The sequence below is a fragment of the Dromaius novaehollandiae genome, unplaced genomic scaffold (genome assembly GCF_036370855.1).
Source record: "Dromaius novaehollandiae isolate bDroNov1 unplaced genomic scaffold, bDroNov1.hap1 HAP1_SCAFFOLD_69, whole genome shotgun sequence".
Lineage (NCBI taxonomy): Eukaryota > Metazoa > Chordata > Aves > Casuariiformes > Dromaiidae > Dromaius > Dromaius novaehollandiae.
In genome coordinates, this window is record NW_026991326.1 from 575,444 (window position 1) to 601,690 (window position 26,247).

Here is a 26,247-nt window from a genome sequence, read left to right on the forward strand (position 1 = left end):
CAAGCCCATCTCGCAATGGCGCCTCTCTGCTCAGCGGCACACACCCTTGCCAAGCCACCCTCCCCAACTCTCCCCAAACTAACTCCTGCCGCCACCTACCTGGGAGCTGCTGCCTGAGCTCGACCAGTCCATCGGCTGGGGTGACCTGGCCGATGCCAGCCCAGCTGTCTTCACCACCTGCAAAGCAAAAGGAGGCATTTTGAGGCAAGGGCACACAGAAAGAACCACCAAGAGCCACTGCCTCTTCTCTGTCGGGTCCTGCCGCATGCCAAGGACAGCAAACACATGCCCAGGCGCCCCCGCAACAACGTCTCTTGTATTATGCCCCATTTTGTGCACAACCAAAGGCACACAAGCGTGGATGCAAAACAGGCTTCCAAATTCACGCTTCCAAGACCATCTTGAAGTGGCACCTCTCTGCTCAGCGGCACACACCCTTGCCAAGCCACCCTCCCCACCTCTCCCCAAACTAACTCCTGCCGCCTACCTGGGAGCTGCTGCCTGAGCTCGACCAGTCCATCGGCTGGGCTGACCAAGCTGATACCACCCAAGCTGTCTTCACCACCTGCAAAGCAAAAGGAGGCATTTTGAGGGAGAGGCACACTGAGAGAACCCCCAAGAGCCACTGCCTCTTCTCTCCCGGGTCCTGCCACATTACAAACCCATCAAACACATTCCCAGGACCCCAGGAACAACGTCTCTTGCATTATGCCCCATTTTGGGCACAACCAAAGGCACACAAGCATGGATGCACAACAGGCTTCCAAATTCACGCTTCCAAGCCCATCTTGCAGTGGTGCCTCTCTGCTCAGCGGCACACACCCTTGCCGAGCCACCCTCCCCAACTCTCCCCAAACTAATACCTGCCGCCACCTACCTGGGAGCTGCTGCCTGAGCTCGACCAGTCCATCGGCTGGGCTGACCTGGCCGATGCCAGCCCAGCTGTCTTCACCACCTGCAAAGCAAAAGGAGGCATTTTGAGGCTAAGGCACACAGAAAGAACCCCCAAGAGCCACTGCCTCTTCTCTCCCGGGTCCTGCCACATGACAAACCCATCAAACACATGCCCAGGTCCCCAGCAACAACGTCTCTTGCATTATGCCCCATTTTGGGCACAATCAAAGGCACACAAGCATGGATGCAAAACAGGCTTCCAAGCTCCCACTTCCAAGCCCATCTTGCAATGGCGCCTCTCTGTGCAGCGGCACACACCCTTGCCAAGCCACACTCCCCACCTCTCCCCAAACTAACACCTGCCGCCACCTACCTGGGAGCTGCTGCCTGAGCTCGACCAGTCCATCGGCTGGGGTGACCTGGCTGATGCCACCCCAGCTGTTTTCACCAGCTGCAAAGCAAAAGGAAGCATTTTGAGATAAAGGCACACAGAAAGAGCCACTGCCTCTCCTCTGTCGGGTCCTGCCACATGACAAGGACAGCAAACAAATTCCCAGGTCCCCCCGCAATACAGCTCTTGCATTATGCCCCATTTTGGGCACAACCAAAGGCAGACAAGGTACACATTTGTGCCCCACTGTGTGACAACCAAAAGCACACAAGCATGGATGCAAAACAGGCTTCCAAGCTCACACTTCCAAGCCCATCTTGCAATGGGGCCTCTCTGCTCAGCAGCACACACCCTTGCCAAGTCAGCCTCCCCACCTCTCCCCAAACTAACTCCTGCCGCCACCTACCTGGGAGCTGCTGCCTGAGCTCGACCAGTCCATTGGCTGGGCTGACCTGGCTGTTGCCTGCCCAGCTGTCTTCACCGCCTGCAAAGCAAAAGGAGGCATTTTGAGGGAGAGGCACACTGACAGAACCACCAAGAGCCACTGCCTCTTCTCTCCTGGGTCCTGCCACATGCCAAGGAAAGGAAACCACCAAAGGCACACAAGCATGGACTCACAAGAGGCTACCAAGCTCGAACTTCCAAGCCCATCTTGCAGTGGTGCCTCTCTGCTCAGCGGCACACACCCTTGCCAAGCCACCCTCCCCACCTCTCCCCAAAATAACTCCTGCCGCCACCTACCTGGGAGCTGCTGCCTGAGCTCGACCAGTCCATCGGCTGGGCTGACCTGGCCGATGCCAGCCCAGCTGTCTTCACCACCTGCAAAGCAAAAGGAGGCATTTTTAGGCAAGGGCACACAGAAAGAACCACCAAGAGATACTGCCTCTTCTCTCCTGGGTCCTGCCACATGCCAAGGACAGCAAACACATGCCCAGGCGCCCCCGCAACAACGTCTCTTGTATTATGCCCCATTTTGTGCACAACCAAAGGCACACAAGCATGCATGTAAAACAGGCTTCCAAATTCACGCTTCCAAGACCATCTTGCAATGGCACCTCTCTGCGCACCGGCACATACCCTTGCCAAGCCACCCTCCCCACCTCTCCCCAAACTAACTCCTGCCACCACCTACCTGGGAGCTGCTGCCTGAGCTCGACCAGTCCATGGGCTGGGGTGACCTGGCTGATGCCACCCCAGCTGCCTTCACCACCTGCAAAGCAAAAGGAGGCATTTTGAGGCTAAGGCCTGCGGAAAGAACCACCAAGAGCCACTGCCTCTTCTCTCCCGGGTCCTGCCACATGCCAAGGACAGCAAACACATGCCCACGTCCCCCCGCAACAACGTCTCTTGCATTATGCCCCATTTTGGGCACAACCAAATGCACGCAAGGCACACATTGGTGCCCCATTTTGTGCACAACCAAAGGCACACAAGCATGCATGCAAAACAGGCTTCCAAGCTCCCACTTCCAAGACCATCTTGCAATGGCACCTCTCTGCTCAGCAGCACACACCCTTGCCACGCCACCCTCCCCACCTCTCCCCAAACTAACACCTGCCGCCACCTACCTGGGAGCTGCTGCCTGAGCTCGACCAGTCCATCGGCTGGGCTGACCTGGCCGATGCCAGCCTAGCTTTTTTCACCACCTGCAATGCAAAAGGACACATTTTGAGGCTAAGGCACACAGAAAGAGTCACTGACTCTTCTCTGTCAGGTCCTGCCACACGCCAAGGACAGCAAACACATTCCCATGCCTGCCCCACCAGGGTCTCTTCTACTGGCATCCCGTTTGCTCTTACTGACCGCCTACAAGAATGGATACACAACACGTTTTCCAGCCTCATCTTGCAAGGTTAAGCATTGGGCTTAACCTGAGAAATTTTATGAGCCCTAGGCTATTCCCTAGCTCTCCCCATAAGCTCATTTTTAGTGCATATCAGCAAGATTCAATAGGGAAGCAGAAAAGCATGGTACTGCCTCTTACTTATCGCAATGCCACTAGCTATTTGTTGCGGATTATGAGATTTTCATGTATTCCCCATCTCCCTCTCAGTGCAATGGGATGCTCAGAGACATCTGTTGTCAGAATTGCTTTTCATCTGGGAATCTCCACTGTAGCGTTGGCAATGGAGAGAGGTCACCAAGCTGCTCTCACCACATGTTCAGTTATGACCTGTGTCCTCAGGTGGGCCTTCCCCTTCTGTGACTACCCTCTTGCTTTTGCTGCATTGAAATAACTTCTGTACTAGTAGCCGGAGACCCTTCTGCAAAGCTCATCCCAAGCTCTCTTTAAGGCCTCTTCTTTTCCTTATCCTGTCTGATCTTGCAGACTTCCCTGCTCTCCTGACCTCTGACAAACTATCTAGGACTCCAAGGACAACTTTCCCCTTCTCTACACAGTACTCCTTGCTTTCATAGTAAACCATACAGGGGGGTTTACTGGGACCCTTAGTCTTTCACTCTTGATTGTAAGAAACAGGCTGCTCATGCTCTTCATGCAGAATTTTAGCAGCCTGCAGGCTCCTGCGGCTTTTTCCTGGGCAGTCTTCTGTAGTATTTTACTAATTGCCTCTTCCTTATGTCGCTCCCTTTCTTGAAATGATCTGTGTACATCCTGGCTCTGGTTGGCTTGCACTCTGCTATTCTCATGTTAAGCCCAGCTGCACTTCACCACCCCAGAGTGACTCTCTCCAGTACCTCCCAGACTAAATCCTGCACAAACTAAATCCAGACCAAGTCCACCACAGTGTCTTTTCTCACTGCTTCACAGACCACCTGGTGTAGGAAGCAGCCCTTTACAAGCAGGAGACACTTCAGGTCTGAAGGCATCGTCTCCTGACAGGGCCTCTGGCCTTCTAGCCAAGCATCACAAGACGTCAGTGCTGCCTCTGTGCCTCTTCCCATCTTCCCCTTTGTGTGAGGCAGCCCAGCTGGAACCTCAGCCAGCCCTTCCAGGCCTTTGGCAGGCTCTCCCCCTCCTCCTCAGCGCAGGAGGAAGGCCAGGGCACAAAAGCCTGGAGCCTGCCCTGTCTGATGGAAAAGGGCAGAGAGGCATGCCTGCCTCTGCTTCGCCCAGCACCTACCGCTGTGTCACTGTTGAGCCATGCACAAATACTCCCCTGTGTCTCTCCCCATGTAGGTGTCACTTCCCCCTTGGGGGCTTTGGACCAAGGGCAGGGCTGTTCTCTTCACTCTTTCAAAGCACTTTGTGTTCATGTCAGCCATGGTTGTCAGCCCAGAGGCTTTGTGTCCCTTGGCCAGGGCAGTTGCAAGGAGTTCAGGATCTAATGACAAGGCTGCTTTTCCTGTAACTCCAAGAGCCCCTGCCCTAAGGACCCTCTGCCAAATGCCTGCAGACCAGGTGATCATCTGAGGCTGCAGCCTCCCTCCAAACCCCCTCTCCCAGAACATCAGGTGATGTTTCATCCTCAGGAATTTAAATGCCCACAGGCATTTCCAACAACTCCAGGGCCTCACCCAGGGACATCCACCCCGCCAGGGCTGGAGGCTCCCAGGGGCCAAGACCAGCTCCCCAGCATCAGCAGCCCCTGACTGCTCCCATCCCCTGGGGTCCAGTCGAGACTGCCCATGCCAGGCCAAGTCCTCCCTCACCTCCGCCACACACTCCCTGGGTGCGGCTCCCCAAGGCCAAGGGGAAAGTGGAACGGTTCATGGATAAATGAGCGGCCCAACCTCATCTCTTCCCCATTACCTCCATCACACCCTGCCCCGCCAGCCCCATCTCGTGGGCCTGCCTCCCCTCTCACCCACCCCGCAGGCCTCCCCCACGCCAGCACCAGACATACCTGCCCAAGCTGGCAGGCCCTGCTGCGCACCCGGCCTCTTCTCCCCAGGCCGACACGGCGAAGGCCACAGGCGACCTCCTTCCCTCCTGTGCACATGGGCATCATGAGCAGCAACACACCAACGGCCACCGACCACGGGGAGAACCGCTCTGGCACAGAAACCCCACGGCCGGAGCCCTGAGTGCATCCGTGTTCCCATGGCGATAACGGCCACTCAGAATGGAAGCAGAAGGGGGCCAGGAGGGGGCTGGGGGAGACGGCCCTGTAGCACTCGCCTCAGCACTGCCCACCACGGCTGCAGAGACCAAACCTGGGAGCAGCCAGCACTTGCTGCTTTGGACTGCGTCCCCCACTTGATGCCCAGCTGCTTTCCCAATCATGGTTTCTTCTGGGTGCAGAGGTTTGGGCCCGCCACTTGCAGCAGGACAAGAGCGCCCCAGCACTGTGCTGATGCTCAGAGAGGAGGATGTTATGCTACGATGCGACCCATCGTTCTCTGTCCCCACCAAAGCCCTCAGGCTGAGACCCCATCTGGGCATGTGCTGACACTCCCAAACCAGCCTGGATAACCGGTACTGCACACTGAACCCCAGAGGTTTAGGGGCACTGTGCAAGGGAGCTGGGCGTGTGGTGCTGCACATGCAGCACAGCCCCTCTGCGCTGCTCCCACTTTGCCTGCTGGGGAGCAGCGCTGAGTCCAAGCCCAGATGTCACAAAACAAGACAGAGCCCCCAGCGCGGAGCCTGGGCCGAGCTGGCACCTCCTCTCAACCCTGGTCCTCAGGGTGTGCAGCAGCTCAGGGCTGAGCCCCAGGGTCCTGCAGGGGCTGGGGATCCCCCTGCCGTGGGCCAGGCCCAGGGTGGTGGAGCCAGCACGTGACCAGAGCTGGTCGGTGCCTCCTGGCTGGCAGACAGGGTCCCAGGGCCAGCGCAGCCATAGCCAAGGCCGAGCGAGCTCAGGAGCCCCACGCTGACTCTGGCTGGGCTGCGCAGGGAGGGACTGGGGTATGGCATGGCCCTGCACCACTGCTCCCAGCACCGGCGGCCCAGAGCTGGGCTCCCCTTGCTGCCCCGCACGGCCCCCAGGGCAGCCAGGAGCCCCGCAGCGCTCCTGCGGCAGAGCCCAGCCCCTGCGGGGCAGCGGCCGGGCCCCGGGGCCCTGCACTGCCCAGGCACATGATGCCAGGCTGCCCCGAGGCCCCACCATGCCCCGCCCTGCCGCCCACAAGATGGTGCCTGGGCCGGGGAGGGCCGCCCACCGGGTCACGTGGCACTAAGGTTGCTATGGCATCGTCCCCCCCATGCGGCCCTCCTGTTGGCTGGCAAGAGGATGAGGGTGGGGATCCCTTGGACTGACAGTTCTGCCAGCCAATCGGAGTCTAGCATTCAGAGTCTGCAGGAGGGGAGGAAGTTGTGGGGCCTCATCTGGAGGAGAGAAGAGAGAGGAGAGAAAGAGAGAGCGAGGGGGGGAGAGAGAGAGAAAAAGAGAGAGGGAAGTGAAAGAGAAGAGGGAGAAAAGAAGGGGAGACGAGCATGGAGGAGCGAGAGAGCAGCGGGAAAGCAAGAGAGCAGGGCAGAGCTGTGCTGGCAGTGACCGCTGCTCCCTCGCCTCTCCCTGTCACACTGAGGTTACCTCTGCCTTCCCCACAGCCTCCTGCCCTCCCTGCAGAAATGCTTTCTCCCCAGCTTTGGCCAGCCAAAAGCCCTCCCGGCCTCACTGAGAAGCACGGGGCCCTGACAGCAAAACTGCCCCAACCCTGTGGGGGCTGCAGGGCCAGCGCAGACACCTGCTCTCAGCAGGACCTTTAGCAAAGGGGGCCATTTGTCAAGCAATCTGGGTGGGGGGAAATGGCCAAGACTAGGCATTTCCCCCAGGGCTGGCCTACCCTGGAGCTCAGATTTAACTCTGCTCCTGCTTCTCTGAGCCTGGTGTCCTTTCCCATGGCAAGAGCACGCTCCAGCTGCTGCCTCTGCAGTGCAGCGCCTGTGTCCATTGCACAGCCCCAGAAGAAGTCCCCCACCAACCACCTTGGCCATGGGGGCCTTGCAGATGCTCCTGAGATCACTGTGCCTCCAGCAGGTTGCAAGGTATCCCCTCTGGGCCCTCCCACCCAGACACACCGGGGAAAACCCACCCTTTGGGAACAGGGGTCACAAAGCCACCTCAGGGACTAGCTTTGGTCACTCGCTGCTTTGGGGCACTTACCCAACATCTCCTGCCGTGCACGCATCCTCCCTCCCTCCCTGTATACTGGCAGGACAGTGCTCCCTGCCAGGGGCTTCTGACGCTTCCTTGCAAACAGCATCACCTGTGCTGAGAAAAAAAGCCCCTCGTGGGTAAATGAGAGCAGAACTGGGACAAGACCAACATGTGTCCCTCTGGCACCCCAGGTCCCAGGTCAGGCTCCTGCCCAGAAAACTCCAGCCTAACAAACGCTGGCTGAGGACTGGCTGCCTGCTGTGAAGAAGCCAGAGATCCTAGCTGCTCCCCAAAATGACCTGCCTGGCAGCACCCAGGAGGCAACAGCTGCAGATGCAACCAATATTTAGCACTACCCCAAGAGCACTAACAAGCAGAGCCACTGTTGTGCCCCACACACAGTGTTGCCCCCCTCCCCCCCAAAAAATCCCAGGGTAGCAGCGGGTTGTCAGGGAGCCCCAGCGATGGGCACAGCAGGCCCCAGGCCCAGACATTTCTGCATATCCATGGACAAGCGCTAAAAGCTCCTTCACAGCTCCCCCCACCACAGGAGGAGAAGGCAGAAGAGCAGTCAGCACCACAACCTGGTGTAGCAGAAGCCAAAATATCCCCCCTCGTCATGGCAGGGCAGGACCGGACCCCAGCTGGACACCACTCCCTGAGCCCTTCATGGCAGAGACCTCGCTGTAGCCGTGCTACCAACAGCGGCTCTGACCCATTGCAAACAAAGAGCTGCCATCACTGGGGATTTATGGGCCACACGGAGCATCAGGGGGATGCTTGAGCCTCTTCCCAGGGAGAGGGCAGCGAGGGGCATATATAAAAATATGTGCACACAAAAATACACACAAATCACCGCACACCCTACAAATCACCAAGAGACCTCTACTTTTCAGATGAGCCTTTGTTACCTGATTATTTCCCTATTTCAGTTATCTTTTCACTTCAAGTATCAAGTATCTTCAAGTATTTATCCATTCCTGCAAGTATCATTGTTGCAATTGGCATTTCTCCCACAGGAAAACCCACAGGCCAGGACTGGGGAGGGCTGAGATTAGCCCCAGTCCCCTTAGCAGCTGCTTCAAGGAGAGATTTCAACTCTGGCCCAGGAAGAGGTCTGGACCCATCCTTCCAGACGCTTCATCCCCAATAACCCCTCCAGGGACTTGGGGACTCCTGTTCCAAACCTCAATACATCCGCTGCTCGCCTCGGACCCCCAGCAAGGGCACAAAGCACCCAAGGGACAGGGGGGGGCTTTCTCCAAACACTGCCAGCGACTCCTGCCCCACGACAGGCTGTAACACAAGAGCCCCAAAACCTCTGCTTCCCTTAGTGCTTACTCAGCCCAGAGTTGAAAACACAATTTGAGCAGGTTTGCTTTTAGACTGCCTGGAAACCTCAACACACTTTCCTTCCCCTGCGCTCCTCCTGAGCGGGCTGCTCGCACCTCCTTTCCTCTCTGTCTGCCCTGGCTGGGGAAAAGTGCCCAGGAAGTCTGCCTGCAGTGCTTCTAGTTGGGCTCTTCTCATTGCTTGTCCAAATGTGCCACAGAGCCTAGGAAGGGGATTTTCCTGCTCCAAAGATGCACAACGTGCCTGTCCTGCATGGCAGGAGCAGGGTACAAATCCAAGTGAGGAATCAGAAGGGAGCTCCATGGGCCCTCCCAGCCCTTGCTGGCTCCCTCAGGAGACTCCTTTCCTCTGAGATACCAAGGCCTTGCCTCCAGGGATCAAGACACTGAGCTTGCTAAAAGGAGCTGAGTGCCTTCATGGCAAAATTCCTGTTATCCAAGAAGAGTTGGGGTCATTTCCATGCAGGAGGTGCTGCCTCCATCATGTCAAAAACCAGATGCTCAAACGCGGAAGGAGGCACAACAGGCTCCATGGCACCCAGTCTGTCTGCTGGACCCTGCTGCTTCATTTCAGGCACCACTTTGCAAAAGGAAGGAAAATCCATGCCCCCTCCTCACCTCTTTCTCTGCCTGGCCCTGTTGCCTGCCTGGAGCCCCCAGCTATCTCCTGCCAGGTGCAACCAAGCGGCTGCTGCCACCCACCCCAGCTGCATCCTGCCCTCTCCCTCAGCAGTGCCACTGCTTCCTCCCTCTGACCACTCCCAGCCTTTGGGCACTTTCTGCTTCTGGGGTTTGGGAAAATGCAGCAGGCTCAGAGCAAAGCAGAACCACTGCAATTCAAACGCCAGGGAGGGGAGGTAGAGCAAGGCCATTCTTGCACAGCCCCAGGGCAGCCAGGGACCCCTGGGCAGAAGGATGGGATGGGGCAGCCCCAGGATGGACCAGAGCATGACCAGGAGCAATAAAAAATCTCCGCTCACCCTCTGGTCCTTTCCAGTCCTCAGCCTTGGTATCCTGTTCCCCTCCAGCTCCCTCATGCCTGCGCTCTCCCCAGGCTCGTTGAGGGCAGGCAGGGGGACTACAGACCCCACACCCATCCCAGGGAGCCCAGCTGCCTCACTGACCCCAGCCCAGCTCTGGCCACAAGGCCCCACTGCCTTCCCACCACCAGAAGAGCTCAGCTCTCCAGCTCTGCCCACGCTCTGTCCCCGGACCCTACTGCCCTCCCACTGCTCGAGAACCCCCCGTACCTGGGGGCCAGGGGGAGGCTCCCACAACCATCAATGCCCTGAGCATTGCCAGGTCCCTGCTGCATGCTGGAACCTTGGGCCGGGCCAGGCCAGGAGGGGGCTGATGTGCTGGAGCCCCCCTGGCCGGCCCTGCTCTGGCAGCACTGCTGGGACCATGCTGGAAGTACTGGGAGCAGTTCTGGACTCCCAGGACAAGACAGACATGGCCGTGCTGGAGCAAGTCCAGCAATGGGCCACACGGATCATTGGGGGACTGGAGTATCTGCCACCCAAAGCGTGGCTGAGGGAGCTGGGACAGTTTAGCATAGAGGAGGGGAGACTCAGGGGGACCTTTTCAATGGGTACAGAAAGAAATACATGATGTGGGAGGGGGAGGTTAAAGAAGATGGAGCCAGACTCTTCTCAGTGGTCCACAGGGACAGGACAAGAGGCAATGGGCACACAAGGAAAGACAGAAATTCCATTTAACCATAAGAAAAGCCCATTTAACCATGAGGGTGACTGAGTCCTTTCCTTTCCAGGGGCTCACTGTGCTGCCCTTTGGCATGGTGTGCTAGCAATGCCTACACTCAGAATGGCTGTGGGACCTCCACCAGGATCGGCCCCTTGCTCTGCACCTTTCCCTTGAGTCATCCCGGCTCTCCTGGAGTCCTGCATGGTGACAGCGCTCAGTCCTCCCCGAGAAGACCTGCACTTCATCTTGGGAGCCAGGAACTCACCTGTCAGTGTGAGCCCTGCTCCTGCGCCTCCTCCACCAAGCTGAGGACGCATAGTGCGCTGTGCCCAGGACTCCCCAGCGGAGCTGGTCGCCTCGGGGGGACCTGCTGCCGGGCCTCTCTTGGTCAGGGGAAGGCTCCCTGTGCCTGCTGGGCCACCTCAGGGGCTCCTGCCATTCTTTGCCACACGCCGATGGCAGGGCGTGCGCTGTGGGGGCAGAGTTGGATGGGGCCCTGTCAGAGCTCTCTGAGGTTTCCCCAGGAGAAGCTTTGGCTGCAGGAGCCCACACAGAGCTGGTGCAGGAGGGCCCCGCACCTTCCTCCTCCCCAGGGGCCTGGCCGGGCTCAGACACCTCCTCCTAGCTGGGGAGTCTCTGGCCCCGCATGTGCTGCAGCCACCTGCGGCCATCATGGTTCTGCCTCGGGCACCTGCTTCGGGCCCTCTCTGGGGCCCCAGCATGGCCACTGTCGCTGCCACGGGAGCTCCTGTGCTAGAGGGCTGCAGAATGATGCCGCCTGCTCGTCGTGGAGTGGGAACAAAATCTCCCTCCTCGATGGCTGGCCGAAGAGGAGCTCTCGGAGTGCCCAGTGTGGTACTGCTGGAAGTCGTCATCCACTCGCACCGTGTGGAGGACAGAGTGAAAAGGGTGCTGGCAGAGTGGTCACTCACCTCTGGTTTCTGACCACTGCCGGATACAGGTAAAGCAGCTGTGCAAGCAGAAGGCAGTGTAGTCAGTGTTGTCAAGTGTGTCCAGGCAGAAGGGGCACAGCCCATCTGGAGAGGCGTCCGGCAGCATTGCCTACTGCAGCTGGCTCATGCTGGCACCAGGGGAAGTGCCACCATCCTCTGAGAAGTTCTCCTGATGATGCCACGTCCTATGAACAAAAGAGATGTAGAGTTCATGAGCTGTCCTCGAGACTAAAAGAGGAGAAAGCAGAAAAGCTGTGGCAGTCAGGATCAAGAGAGACAACCACCAGGAGACCATCTCAGGGGACACAAGGGGCACCTTCGTCAGCTCCTCCTCAGCAGGGAAGCGTGGGCACTGACTTCCCAACACATGTGCACAGGTGTTGCAAAGGCCAGAAAGCGGTTCCCAAATTCTGGGCAATGGCAGCCCCAGCCTGGGAGTGGGGCAGGGTGGAAGCAGAGCATCCCAAGCCCTGCCAGCCTCCCCATCTGGCAGAGCCCACCCACACTCTCGCCAGACAGCCAGCAGCATTGGCGGGGGCGGGGGGAGGGAGCATTCTCCTCCCTGACCCCCCACAGAGTGTTTGATGGAGGCACTGGCGGGGGTGGGGGAGAGCTGGCAGTCCCCAACAAGCTCCCAATGCCACACTGCCGGCCACAGTGCCTGCCTGCCTTGGATCAGCACAGCTCACCTGCACACGTCTGTCCCTGCACAGCAGGGAACACCCCATATGCCTGAAGAGCTTCCCAGCGCCCTGGCACCTCTGGGCACCCCCGGCCACGGGACACCAGCCCTGCGGGGTCCACAGCCCCCACGTCTGCCAGGCAGAGCTGCTGCTGGCCGTGGAGCAAAGCCCAAATGTGAAGCGACCCTGCTGGGCACGGGGCACCTCGCGTGCTGCCCAGCGGGGAGCCTGGGGCAAAGTGAGCAGGGCCCGACTCTGCAGCTGTCTGAAAGCAGTGATGTCATGGGAGTCCCAGGAACTCTGCAGTGACATCATCGGTGTCTCGGGGCTGCACCCAGGAGACCCCCCAGCTTCAGACACATCCTCAGTGCTTGCAAAGTCCATTGGACAGCCCTCTTCACCCCTGTGTGTTTGCCTGGGTTTTTCCTAAGTGGGCCTGTGGTGGCTTCAGACTATGTCAGAGTTTGCATTGGCTTGAATGACAGTCTAGGGCGGGATTTTGGCAGAAATCTCAGACTCGCTGAGCTTTTTTCCCTTTTCTCCTCTGTCAGCAGACTTCAAGCTGAGTGCTGCCAACCAGCAGAGTGGCCAAATTCAGCCAGAGCCATGCTTGTGAACTGGGCAATGTCTTCTGCCAAGCAGAAAAGCAACCTCTTCCCTCTGCTCCCCACCTTCCCTGGGCCATGACAACGCATGCCCTGCATGGAGGGGTTGGGTCCTTTCTGAAAAAAGCCCAACTGGACAAGAGCCTGGGGATGTATTTGACACAAGGGGCAACAAGCAAAAGCCTCCCCAGGCAATGTCAGAAGCGCCCAGGCAGAGAGGGCAGATTAGAGCGCGGATGGTGCCAGCGGCATTGCCGGGTGCAGCTGGCTTCTGCTGGCTCCAGGGAAAAAGGCGCCATCATCCGAAATTCCTCCCTCCTCTGCTGACATCACAGACTAGAAAAGAAAGAGACACTCAGCCAGTGACAGCAGCGTGGAGTGAGCCAACAGCTGGGCTGCATTGCAGGCGATCCACACCAACCTCCCATCTGCCCTGCAGGCAGCCCCGCTCCAGCCCTGGGCTCAGCGCAGATCTTGTGGGAGGGCACCGTCCCACAGCCCTGCTCCGACAAGGCGAGCGGGCAGGCCTTCGCCTGGCCCAGGCTGCCTCTCTCAGCCTCTCTTCCTATGACAGATGCTGCGGTCCCTTCATCATCTTTGTGGCCCTTCACTGCACTTGCTCTGGTAGCTCCATGTCCCTTTTGTCCTGGGGAGCCCAGGACCACACGCAGCACTCCAAGTGTAGGGGGGAGTCCGTGAAGGCTGTGTACAGAAGATGCCTGGCCTCATCTGGGGATAAACAACACTAACCAAGCATTGGACTGACAGCAGGGCAGGGCCCATCCCCGTGGGCAGTGTGGGCAAAGAGCCCGCGTGGGCAGGGGTGAGTTGCACCATGGGCACAGGAGCGGAGCTGGGCTGCCCCAGGGGCTCCCTGTGTGTGCCGAGCCCATGAGATGCCCTTGGCTGGGGCCAGGGCAGAGCCCAGGTGCCCTCGGCCCTTGGGAGCAGAGCGCAAAGGCAAGGCCAGAGGCCAGCTGGCCGTCCTGCGGGACGTGGTCCAGGGCCCGTGTCCCCTGCCCCTGCCCTCCGTGTGCTCCTTGGCTGCCTCAGCCCCATCTGTCCTCTGCTCCCACCTGCCCCGCACAGCTTTGGGTGCTCTGGGTCTGCCCTTCCTCACAGCCCCTGCTGTGGCCGAGTGCCCCCCAGCCCCCCAGCCATCCCCGCTGCCAGGCGCTTCTGATGCGCTCGATGGCCTCACAGCTCTGTGGCGGCAGCAACCTCACTGTCCCAGCCCTGTCCCATCCCACGGGGGCAGCAGCCACAGAGGGCTGTGTGGGGAGGCCAGGGCAGCTCCAAAGGCTGCATCCGCTCCCAAGCCCTCGGCCCCAGCCCCGCCATGCTGGACGCCATGGGGCTGGCTCAGCACAGCTGGCTCTCCCTGCTCTGGGGCAGTGGCAGCCTCCTCTGCCTCTGCCCGGCTTCCTTCTGCTCCTGGCTGCCTGGGCCGCCCTGCGCAGCCAGCGCAGCATCTCTGGCCAACACCGCCAGGTAGGAAGGAGGCTCCGGGCAGCCCTTCCTGGGGAGCCTGGCCAGCCTGGCCCCATGGCGAGTGACTCCTGCCCTGCAGGAGGCCCCAGCTGGTGGGACCCACACGCACCATGGGTCGGGGCCTGGGTCCTGCGGGTTCAGCCGAGGCCACGGTCACAGTGCGGGTGATCCTGTGCCTGCAGGTCTCTCCCTGGAACTGGTGCGGGGGGAGGCACTCAGAAGCCCAGGACCCAGGCGAGGCTGCGCCACCCCAGTGCCGGCTCCTGCTGGGGATGGCGTGCCCACCTGGCTGGGCTCATGGCCCCAGCATGGAGCTGGGCTCCAGGAGCTGAGTTCACACCGCACACGTTGGGAGGGAGGCTGTTCCCAGGGGGCTTGCCATGGGACAAGCCCTGCTCTGGGATCCTGGGACGTGGGGGTGTCTTGTCCATCTCTGCCCTGCTGATTTGTGTGTCCCTGCTGGGGGCTCCCAGCCCTCCCCTACCTCCCGCCATCCTGGGGTCCCAGCAGCTGCCCCAGGCTGGAGTGCATCCATGCTGGGAGGAACCAGGTCCCAGGACACAGGGCTGTTTGGGGCAGACCCACTCGGCCCTGCTCAAGGTGCTGTGTCCTCCTGCTGTGTTGCAGGTGATGTGCAGCGGATGTCCAGCTGCAGGGGCCGGCTCCTCGCTGCCCACGGCGGGTCCTTGGGCCAGTTCCTCTGCTACGACCTCACCTGCGGGCCCTGCAGCGAGGCTGCCCGGGAGAGGCAGCGGGGGCTGTGCGCAGCGCGACAAAGCCCCTGGGCCTCTAGCAGGCCAGGGTCGCCTTCCTCAGGGGGCTCCAGCCTTGGGTGGGGTGCAGTGTGTGGAGGAGACTCCTTCCCCAGCACGGGGCCTGCTCAGTCCTGCCCCAGCCCCCCACCCCCCGACCTCAGGCCTCACAGCTGGGCCAAGGAGCTGGAAGACGCAACTCGATCACTGCCCAAGAGAGACGTCAGCTGCGAGGCTGGCTTGCCTGCCACCCCAGGGTCGCGCTCGGTGGATGGTGGTAGCAGCCAGCCTGCTGGTGCTGACCCTCACCCCATGTTGAGGCTGGAGCTGGAACAGGGTTGTGGGAGGAGGTTGCGGATGCACACCATAAGGAAGTGCGTAGAGACCCATCTGGGAAGCTTCCCCGCTGTGGTGCAGAGATCCCATGAGGTGTCCATCCACAGGCTGGTGCCCCCCCACGTCCCTTGCCCTGCTGCACTCCGGCACAGTGCCTGTCTGCTTCCACATGACGGAGGCCCTGTTCCTGCTGGAGGAGGCCCGGGAGGCCCTGGAGCTTCATGTCCGGGCAAAGAGGCTGCACCACCAATGGGACTTGTCCAGGAAGTCCCTGGGAGCGCATGCGCCCCAGGCACTGGTGTCAGCCCCCTGACAGCACTGCGCAGACACCCACATCCAGCACCTCCCTCGACATCCACCGTGCCATTCCCAGGCCACCCAGCACCACATGGAGCCACAGCCTGACCGCTTCCCTCTGGAGAAGGACCAGATCAGCAGCTGCAAAAGAAAGACATACCACGAGGTCTGGCTTGGCATGCCTCCTGGCCTGGTGCAAGAGTCCCCGAGAGCAGAGCCCAGCATGTGATCACCCACATCCCGTCCACATTCTTACTAAATCCTATTTCTAGCTCTTTTTTGCATGGCCGCATTCCCTCTTCTGCACAGCATGTGTGAGCTGCTGGCAACCCTCAAGCTGATCGAGGTAGCGAGGAGGCTGGGGTGGCTGCAGGAGGGTTTTGCTCCAGTATCACCCCACAGAGCTGGGATGAGGCTCCTGTGCTGTGGCTGTTTCTCTGGGGCACACATGGCTCTGGGGGTAAAGAAAGGCCAACAGCATCTCTGGGTTGAGTGGAAATGCCTACTGAGGCTCTGGGCTCACCATGGACTGGCGGAGCGATGCTGAGCAACTCAAGAGGCTCACAGAGGGCCTGGGGTCCTGGGGAGCCAATGCAGGACCCTGGGGGCACCAGGACCCACCCATGGCATGTGTTGTGGCATGCGGAGAATAAAGGGTCTCTCTGCGGTGGGGCACAGCCATGAACCTCCTCTTCCAGCAACTTTCCCAGTGCTAGTTACGGCCCGAATTTGTGTCCTGATTGTGCCAAGCCTCAGCTTGGATTCACAGCTGATCTGTTCACATATACCGTGGCTTCTCCACAGCTCAATTTCACCTCACTGAGTCTTGGGATGGAGCATCCTCATGACCGAGTGGCTTCCCATTGCCTCACCCCACAGATGTGACATGGAGGGATACAGGGGAGGGGGACAGAGGCAGTGGGGTGGTACCCAAGGGACCACAAGGGGCCTGAGACAGGGAGCAGGAAGCTCTCACCCCATGGGGTCCTTCCTCCCCACCCGTGCTGAGCCTGACCTGTACTGGAGCCAGGAAGGACAAAATAAACATCAGCATCACCTAAACTGCCCTCCTGAGAGTGTAAAATCGGGAGTAAGGCAGAGGGGCCTTAATAAAGTCATCCCAATCATGTGGTGGGCAAACCCACCACCATCCTCCTCCTACTGATGAAGAAACTGGCACCTTCAGCCAACTCTTACCTGCCCCACCCCAGCCTGGGCAGACTGGGGCTGAGAAGAGGTAGCCCCTGCACAAGACATGTAGGTATATTAATGAGACTTTGCCTTTAATAAGACTCTTTATTTGAGTTTTTCCACACTAATTTGAGATGGACTAATTATAATGCTCTAATTGGATGGTTACTCATGTGATGACAGCAACAGCAAGTCCTTGGCTTGGCCCCTAAAGGGTGCTCCCTTGGGGTACAAGCATGTTTCCTCCTGCCCATCACAAGCCTTTGAGCATGATCAGTCAGTGCAGGATGTGGGCAGCCCCTGTTTGGGATCCTGGGGTGTTTCAGGGTCCTGTCAGCATCTGCCTTAGCAACCCCAGGTGAGATCTCCCCCCTTTCCTGAGGGCTGAGAATTCCCCTCCATCCCTTCTGCCCCTCTGCATCCCCCACACCTCTCCATCCCTGCCTGCCTGCCGGTCCTTGCCTCCAGCTCTCAGTCAAGCTCTTCTTCATCTCTCTCTCTCCCCATGTGTTCATCCCTTCCCTCTCCATCACCCACCTCCATGCCTCTTCACCTTCCTCCATCCTGCTGTCTGTGCATCCTTCCTGTCTGCCCTCCATCCCTCTTTTCCTCTCTTCCACTCTCCATCGTCTGGCCCTCTATCCATCTCTTGGGCGTTCCATACTTCTGTATCTCTTTCACACCCTCTGTCCAGCTCCGCCTCCTCTATTCCTCTCTCTGTTTTTCTGTCCACACTTACATCCCTCTTTTCTACCCTTCTGCTCCCCATTTCTCTGCCCAGCCCTCTGGCCCTCTCTTTCTGACCCTCTGTCCTCCTCTCAGTCTTTCACCTTTTGCAGCCATCTCTCTGCTTCTCCATGCCTCTCTTTCCTCTTTTCTCTCTCTGTCCAACTCCCCCTCCCTCTTGTCCTCTCTCTGTTCCTCTGTCCACCTCTACATCCCTCTTTTCCTCTCTTCTGCTCCCCATTCTCTGCCCAGTCCTCCATCCCTCCTTCTGTCCCTCTGCTCAGCTCCCCATCTTTTTGTCTGGGTCTCCATCCTTCCCTTTCTTTCTCCATCTCTCCTTCCAGCTCTCTATCCCTATCTCTCTCTCCCCATCCCTCTGTCTGGCTCTGGCAGTCCCTGGCAGCACAGAGCAGAGATCCTGGGGAGGGGCTGGGGGTGCTGGCTTACAGCTGGGCTGCTGATGTGTTGGAGCTGATCCTGGGGCACTCGCCCACCTGGGCTGGGTTGGAGGAAGAGTCTGGGCAGGGTGACTGGGGCCAGATTGTTCTTCATCACCCACAAAGATATACCACGGCTCTTTCTTTCTCTTCCTCTTGTAAAGCAAAGAGCCAGATGTCTAATTTGGAGTAACATTACATGAATAACACACAATCAACCTGCGCCTGTAACCAAGCAGTACCTGAGATGTCCTACTCTAGGGCATTATTTTCAATGACATATTTACATGGTAATTTAAAACATTCAGCAGAACTACAAGTACATTTTAGAAAAGAAAGTCTCAAGTAAAAAAAAAATTTTTTTAACTTTGTTTCACAGGAAAATCTTGAACAAAAATCTGAAGAACCACTTATGACTGGTTTTGATGGTAATTTTAATGCTTGGATAATATATTTTGAATTTTAATGGTTAGAATTGTTTTGATGATGTTTATCTGTTGGTTTTGATGCTAAGTTGTGGGGTTTGATGGTAAGTTTAGTCTGAGCATTGCAGGCTTCTGTCGGTAAGCTCTGCATCTGAAAGACAGAGAGGAAGCGATGTCATTCCCTGTCATGATACTCAGCATAAAACTATCTGGCTGAGGGTTTGATTTCTAAACAGCAAAGGCTTGAACCTCCAAACAGCTTGATCTGCTCTGAGGCTACAGGAACAAACTCGCTCGAGAGGGAGGCTTCCAAAACCCTTACATGAAAACTGACTGTATTCCAGTTTTCTGCTAAGAGTGGTGTACTGTACAGAGGATTAGGATAAAACTACCTGCTTTAATAGCACATGGTAGACCTTAGCTAAGTGAAATCTGGTGGAAGTCTCACCTAGAGGTTTAGCATGATGGTACCCTTGTTTTACCAATGATTTTCCAGTCAAGCTGAAGAAAAGGAAAGACATGAGAAACACCCAATAATCATGGAAAAACTGCTGATTATGCTGTAATCCTTGCTTATTTGTAATTCTTCTCTCAATGTTTATCTTTGGACTTCTTTTCCTTCTTGACTTTATTTTTTTTCATTTTTGATCACCTGAAAGCTCTTTCTCTATCTCTCTGTGCTTTTTTTTTTCCTATTTTGGCTTCACTCCCCTCTGCACAGGTATGCTTTCTTTTTCTGTTTCTTTGTCAGTCATTTTTCTGGGAACAGCCCTCAGAGTTTGAATGAACCCACACAGGTGGAAGTACCTGGCTTTCATGAGAAGATTTTTCAGATTGCTGCTGAGGCACCGAACAATGATGTGAGGCTGCTCTGCGGCTGCTGGAGTGGTGCACATCCTCTCTAGAGAGTGGATGGTGAAGCCCTCTGCTTTTGTAAGAATCCTTACATTTGTAAGAATCCTTACAAGACCCGTTGCTGTAAGTGTGACTTGATTTGTCAAAGTCCTTATCACAATCAGACAACTCTCTGCCACCTGTCATTGCAGAAGAGGAATGGTAATCACTGTAGCATCTGCACTGTTCCCATCTCCATGGTTCACCTTGACAGGATCTTTCTCTGCTCCAAGCTCACTCTCTTTTGGAATGAGTACAGCAATTCCTGTCTTGTTCTGTTCTTCTTCTCTTTCAGGATCTGAAAACAGGACATTTTCCAAAGCTTCTGCCATTATCAGGGATGTTTCTTTCGTTATCAGAAGAGCTATACATGCTTTCATTTCAATAAACCTGCTCATGGCAATTTTGCTGCTTTGTTTCCACCACGCAAGAGCACCCCTCCTGTGAGAACGACCATCTGTTCTGCTTCCATTTTGCTTGTCCTGCTCTCCAGAGACAGTGTTCTCTCTTCCTTCTGTAGTGCTCTTTGTGAGTTTTTCTACAGTGTTTTTTCTTATCTGTATAGTTATTTTGTAATTATCTACTTCTCAGATAACTAGATAGATAACTAGATAATTGAGGACTATTATGTACTTCTTATCTACGTAGCTATTAGAAATGTCCTTTGTATCTTGGCATGTATCATCTGTGGTATCCAGAGACACAAGATTTTTAGAAGTATGTTCAATGTCACAGAGGAAGTTTGCCCTAATATCTCTTCAGTCTCTGATGTACAAAAGGTTTTCTTTCAAAATAAGTCCAGTTTCTTCTGATCTTCTAGGTTTGCCTTTGTCCCCACTGCCTTCAAACTCACACTGCCCAAGCAATTCATCCTCAGTGTCCAAGGATCATTTCCTGACCTTGTGCTGACCTTTGGTATCGGGATGCACATTACCAGCTTTTATTATAAGACTTTCAGCAACTTCTTTGTTGGTGGAAATTGTTTCAGAATCTGACTGGATAAAAAGACTCTCAAGATCACAGCTCAAGGTGGTAGGAACTCTTCTGGATTCTTCACAGACAAGCGGTGCTTCCATCACTACAGTTTCCATAAGAGCATCAGTCTCAGAATATTTTTGCGGTCCAGAGAAAATGCACAAAACAAAAATGCCTTCACATTCAGTGAAGTGAAAAAGAGGAAAGAAGAATGCAGAAAGTATAGACAGGATGACAAAATGAAGAGAAAAAAATCTATGTAGAAGCCCAAGTTTTCAGTGAGGCATCAGCCACATGTTTTTAATATCCAATTAATACGTTGCAGTGCTGATCGCTAGTTCTGTTCATAACACTACGTGCAGTGTGGAATTCTCTCAACTGATTTAAATCTTCCCATTAAATAGTGTCAGTAGAGAGATAAACCTGTGCTAACCTCATATAAAATCTTACTTTAATCAAAGCATACTTATTTTACCTTATTTCCTTGGACAAGCTGTTAAATAGGCTGCCTGTGAGGGATTATAAAATTCTCTCTTGAGCGACTGGAGGCAAAGCTATAGGCATCTGTAATTAAATTATACAAGGTAACAGGTAGGAAGGTATTGTTGGGAGTAGAAAACCACTGTTTGCAAAATTTCTACATTAGGTGTTAAATATGGAAATTTACACTCCCCCTTCCCAAAACAGAGTTCATGAAGATCTCATGTATTATTATCTCAGCTAAGCTTTTCTAAAGTTGACAAGTTCTAATATATCAGCTGTGTTCTGTAAATTCTAATTGGTTAATGACACAAAGAGCTACAGTGAAATGTGTGCTGTGTATTTTCTCAGTACTTCGCCTGGATTAGGAACATGATAATAATCCTGAATACTGAATACATCATTGGTGAGAAATTTTAGATGCAACCAACACAACTCCCTCTTCCCAGCAATCCATTTGTTTTAGAAAAGAAAATCTCAGAAGCTTTAGAAGGTTGGATGTGGCAAGTGGAATCATGAAGTTTTACTCCTTTTTTTTTTGTTTAGATTCATTACCTAAGCTAATAGCACCATGGAGTGACTCAGTTTTGGGTTACTCAGGCTGGCATCTTTCTTCTTCAGAACTCTGACAGGAAGAATGGGAAATCTTCAACACATGGACTACCTTCCAAATCACAATTCCATTTGAAGGTATTGCATTGCAGTTCCTTTCTGCTGAGCTCTTTGAGTCCTCCTCATTTTTTTCTGAAGATTCTGCACCATAAGGGACCATATTATAAAAAAGGAGTTTGGGATTTCCAGCCACTGCTGGCTCAACAAGAATTTCATCAGCAGCTTCTTGTTTGGAGATGTTAGTAGCAATTGACATGGTGGATGCATTTGAGGCAGACTCTGCTGCAGAAGAGTTTGCAACTGTGTGTCGCAGCCCGAAAGCAGTCGTTTAGGACGACTTCCCTCTCCTTGGGACCAACGACCAAGTTCGTGATGCTCTTGGACTGAACTAAGGTGAAATGATGCCAGCCAACCAATCAGTTTTATGATTTATTAATACAAAAGACAAGGCATGTGGCTAAATATGATAACTCGATGACGACTACTTTAACTAAATAAACAAGTCCCGTGCCGCACGATTTGAACAGATCTTATAGACTTTCATCAAAAGAGAGGAAGGAGAGAGACAGAAAGAGAGAGAGAAAGAAAGAGAGATCACCACCCGTGGATCCAGCAGTGTCTCGATGGTCCTCTTCACCCTGGGTGTCTTGGAAAAGTTCAGGGCCAAATCAAGGCAAATTAAATAAATAAATTGTAATGACGCGCATGCAGTAATTGCAGCTCGAGCCGGGTGCCTCCAAAGAGGGACCACAAACAAAGAAATCCCTGGGCAATTATAACTTTCCAGTCTAAGCTCTCCACCCCTCACGCAGTAATTCAGACCAATAGTAATATTCAGGTCTGGGGTCCCATGCTGCTCATTGGGTCTCATCACTGTCCCTAGGCAGGCTGTTTATCTTTCCTGTTGCGGTTTCTGCTGACAGAGGTGTCTTCATTCCTTGGGTCCCACCCTTGTCTCTCAAGGTCCTGACGACCCGGAGATAGTAATTCCAGCAATTAACACTGCCCCAGCAGTGACAGTAGGTGTTATCTCCCAAGGTCCTGACAAGGGGGAGATAGTCCAGACCCCCCCCCACCCCAATTAACACTGTTTCAGCAGTGAGAGGAGGCTTTGTTTCCCAGGGTCCTGGCGCCCAAGCAGGCCTTATTTCAAAGCCTTGACCTCCTCCCTCCCGGAGTGTGGGGCACAGGAATGCGGACTGCTTGTAACACCCTTATCTTTCCAGCCTGCACCAGCTCTGGGGCCCTTTCTGACTGAACTAGGAGTGCGGCCTAAGGCTTCAGCAAATTTAGCTGCTCATGCTAAGCAAGTTTTATGGAAGTTGTGCTAAGCAGCAATAATTTACACTCCAGGTCCAAAAGTCTCTGCCTGATCGTGGTCTGGTTTTTCGCAGGCTCGGTGTGTCCTGAGTGGTCGCAGGGAGACCATTTCGGGATTGCAGCAGCTCCGTCCTGTTTCCACAGGGAACAGATGGCTTGTTCGGGGTTATGGTTTCCTGCAAAATCTGCAATGTGCGCAGAAAGGCTTTCACCTTATGTACCAAGAAACGTTTAAGGCAAAAATTCACTCATCTGTCCGCCACACTGTGGATGAAGGAACAGGCTTGTTTAGATCCTCATCCACCACAGCACTGCTAAAACAGTCAGGCTGAGACAGTTTGATGTGCAGGCAGTTTGTTATGAAGTGATCTTTTGTTTTTCTGAGGGATCAGCAAATAAAGGCCTGGTAATTGCCTAGTTTTGAACACAAGCTGTTGGTGGAGCCGAAGAAGGCCTTTCTAGGGTAACAGCAATGGTATTTGGATCTTCTTTTAGGGGTTCATTTCCATTTAAATGACTTGATTTCTGCATTTAAAAAGAAGAGATTGCAAGATGGATATATGCAAACACACAGCCTTTAAAATCCCCAAACAGAATACTCTCCTACTAGATATCTCTACAAACGGCCTCGACACCTAGATAGAAAAAAGCCACCCTGCTTTAATTATATATGCAAGTCCAACAAGTGTGGTTAATTTCTACATTCAGGTTTCTGCATATTGGTATCAAATGAGGACCATTCTTGAAACCCTACCCAAACAGCTCAACATGGATTAAAGCTATTCCAAAATATATATGTTTTTCTCCATTAAACATTCCCTGAAAACCCTGGAATAACTGTTCTTATGCTCAGGAAGGAGACAGTTTGGTTTCACTGTCTCAGCTAAAGTGAAACTACTAAAACTAAAACAAATAATCTCTTTTTTTAACGTTTTAAGCATTGGTAAGATCCACTTAAAATGTATCAAGAGGATATTTATCAGAGCTGTAGGAAGCTGAGCTGGAAGTATAAAATAATGGAAGCAGCACTGCTGCAAAATTTAGCATTAGCTACTATTTGGATGATTCTGGTTGCAGCATAAGGGCTGTGAAGAAAGCTGCAGTGAGGGAGAGAAAATAAAACTCAGATGCTAAAAAAAAACAAATCCACTACTAATTTGGTATCATTATCTGTTGCTTTGCCCCCAAATCACCTTAACCATACAAGGAGGAAGCCATGGTCATGTAAATCTGGCCTGCTTACTACTGGCCCCCTGCTGACCAAAGAATGGATGGGGATAAGACAGTGCTGCTGATAACTAAAAGGCACATTCTCCAAGTGTGAAATCATAATGTCTTGGTAAACAATCGCGCTCTTAGCTTAGAATTGTTCTTTCAGCCCACTCTTGAGTTAAATCCCATTCAAGATAATGGTCTTACTACTATATCTATCCCCTTCAGAGCAATAACTCGTCTTTATACTATCTATGGTATTAATTCCTCCTCCTTCCTAAATTAGCCAACGACAGAGAGCAGATATGCAGCAATTCACACAAGTGTAGCAGTTGAAAGCCAAGCGATTAAAGATAATGACATGGGGAATTTCAGATAAGACAAATGAATTATTCAAATAGTAATTTTCTCCTTGGACAGGAAGAAAAATACTTAAGAGGAGAAGAAGAAGAAGAAGAAGAAGAAGAAGAAGAAGAAGAAGAAGAAGAAGAAGAAGAAGAAGAAGGAGAAGAAAGTCAGTAGCAGGAAAGGAAATGTATTCTGAACACATTTTAATACTTGTTATTACCTGATATTAAAAAGTAAATAAGCTTGCTGACTGAGAACCATTTTGATTTCACAAAAGACTACAGAGGCATCATTCATCTCATATCAAAGTCTACCAGCAGCCTGCAAATAAAAGCAGCCATGTCTTCAGAGGAACTGCACACTTTCTAAATGAAAACACAAAGAGAACTCTTCAGAACAGAGAATACACCAAAAAAGATCAAATTAAACATGAAATAAAACCTTTTTCCCTAAAAGCAGTGGTTACCAGTAAAGTTTTCATGCAAGTACCTCCTCACCAGCACAGAGCTCACCCTGTTAGAAATGAAATTGTTATTTACCTTTGTGTAGCAGAAATAACGTCCTGCATGACTACTGACACCTCTATATACCAGGACTGCATATAAGGCATAGAGGAGTGGTTCTCCAACGGATTGAGATGCGTATGTTCGAAGATCCAGATACTCAGGATATTTCACATCCTAAAGAGAGACCAAGAAGACGCAAGAATTATCCTGGAATACTTTATGAAATAGCCTGATAAAAACACATCAAAGAACACAGACTAGAAGTACTTAAATGTATTTACTGGTTCACTAAAAAGAGGTCCTCCCAATAAACAACATGGAGTAATTTCAGTTGCAGAGAACTGTTCTCTGCAAAATCAGCTTTCATAGCAGACTATATGTTTACCATCACATGAACTTTATTGTTGCCAGAAGAGAAAAAAGAAATACTTATTGCAGTGATTTTCCTTTGATATCTTCAGTCTACAGTTATTGTCTGTAGATATTAACAACTTTTAGAAGACTATTCTGCTTTGGGAAATCTCCCATTCCAAGAAGACAAAGTTGCACTACAATTTTACATATATATATACACCTTGCTAATCTTCCCACCAGTGAAAGCTGCAAATCTTTTCAGAGATATTGTGAGATGTATTGTAAATCTCTTTGATGCAGGAACCATCTCTTTTACACCTTAAAAACAAGCACAACCAATTTTTTAAAGTATCTTTTTTTCCCAAAAAAGAGTCAAACCAGTTTTGATGCCTCACACATGCCTATGCTATTTGAGTGATACTTACTTGCACTTTTCTTTTCATAAATCCATATGCTGCATTTCACATTTGCTAATTCAGAGAAGATGGCAGGATAGAACTACAAAACAAAGCATTGAGAACATCATCTTTTGACAGACCATCTATTTTTATTATGCCAGAAAGTAAGGCTTACCACCAACTCATAATGTAGCAGGAATCTCTCCCTAGAGCGGATGACCACAATGTTACACAAGGCAGCACTTCTTGTGCTTTCAAAGAGGTGTCAAGAATGGAAGGCATGAATAGTGATGATAAAATGTGTTTTTCTCTAGGCAATAGAGCTGGATAAGTCTGTGTATTATAAGCAAATTCTGCATAATTCACAAATATCAAGGTATTGCTGAAGTCTTGACTCACAGGAATAGTTCCATGTTCTGGCCATTGCTCTTATCTGCAACAGAGGAGAAAGCTCTGGCTGACACAAGAACATCAAGAAGCATTCCAGAAAGAAAACAGCAGTAGAAATCCTGTTAATGAATTTCAGAGAAATAATTCTGAGAACTAAATAGCTCATGCAAATGATTAACACCCCCCCTCCCAAGCTAAACACACAAAGCACATTTTTCCATCAAAACTGTGTCTGTGCTACTCCCCACTCCCTTCTCCCAGGCTCACAGGAGCTGCAGGCAGCAACACATCCAAGCCCTGGCCTGGAGAGATGCAGAAGGAGCTGTTTGGCCCCAGCTCAGAGAAATCTTGGGAAAGGAGAGCCAGAGAAGGCTTGACAACTGATTTCTTCCTGGTTTCTTCTGCCCTTCCAATAAATACTTGCTTGGATATAATTTTGGCAGCAATACTTGTGAGATTTTTCACCCATCATATTTACAACTCTCCCTCACCCTTCTCCCCACACACACACACACA

At 53.2% G+C, this 26,247-nt stretch overlaps 1 long non-coding RNA gene across 1 annotated transcript; it reads right to left on the reverse strand.

Moving 5' to 3' along the window:
* Positions 1-21,562: 21,562 nt before the first annotated feature.
* Positions 21,563-26,002, reverse strand: LOC135325800 (uncharacterized). The gene is made up of 4 exons (XR_010386568.1): positions 25,369-26,002; positions 24,623-24,763; positions 24,304-24,448; positions 21,563-23,048 (listed from the first exon to the last, which is right to left on the reverse strand). It is a non-coding gene; the product is annotated as an uncharacterized LOC135325800 (long non-coding RNA).
* Positions 26,003-26,247: the final 245 nt, after the last annotated feature.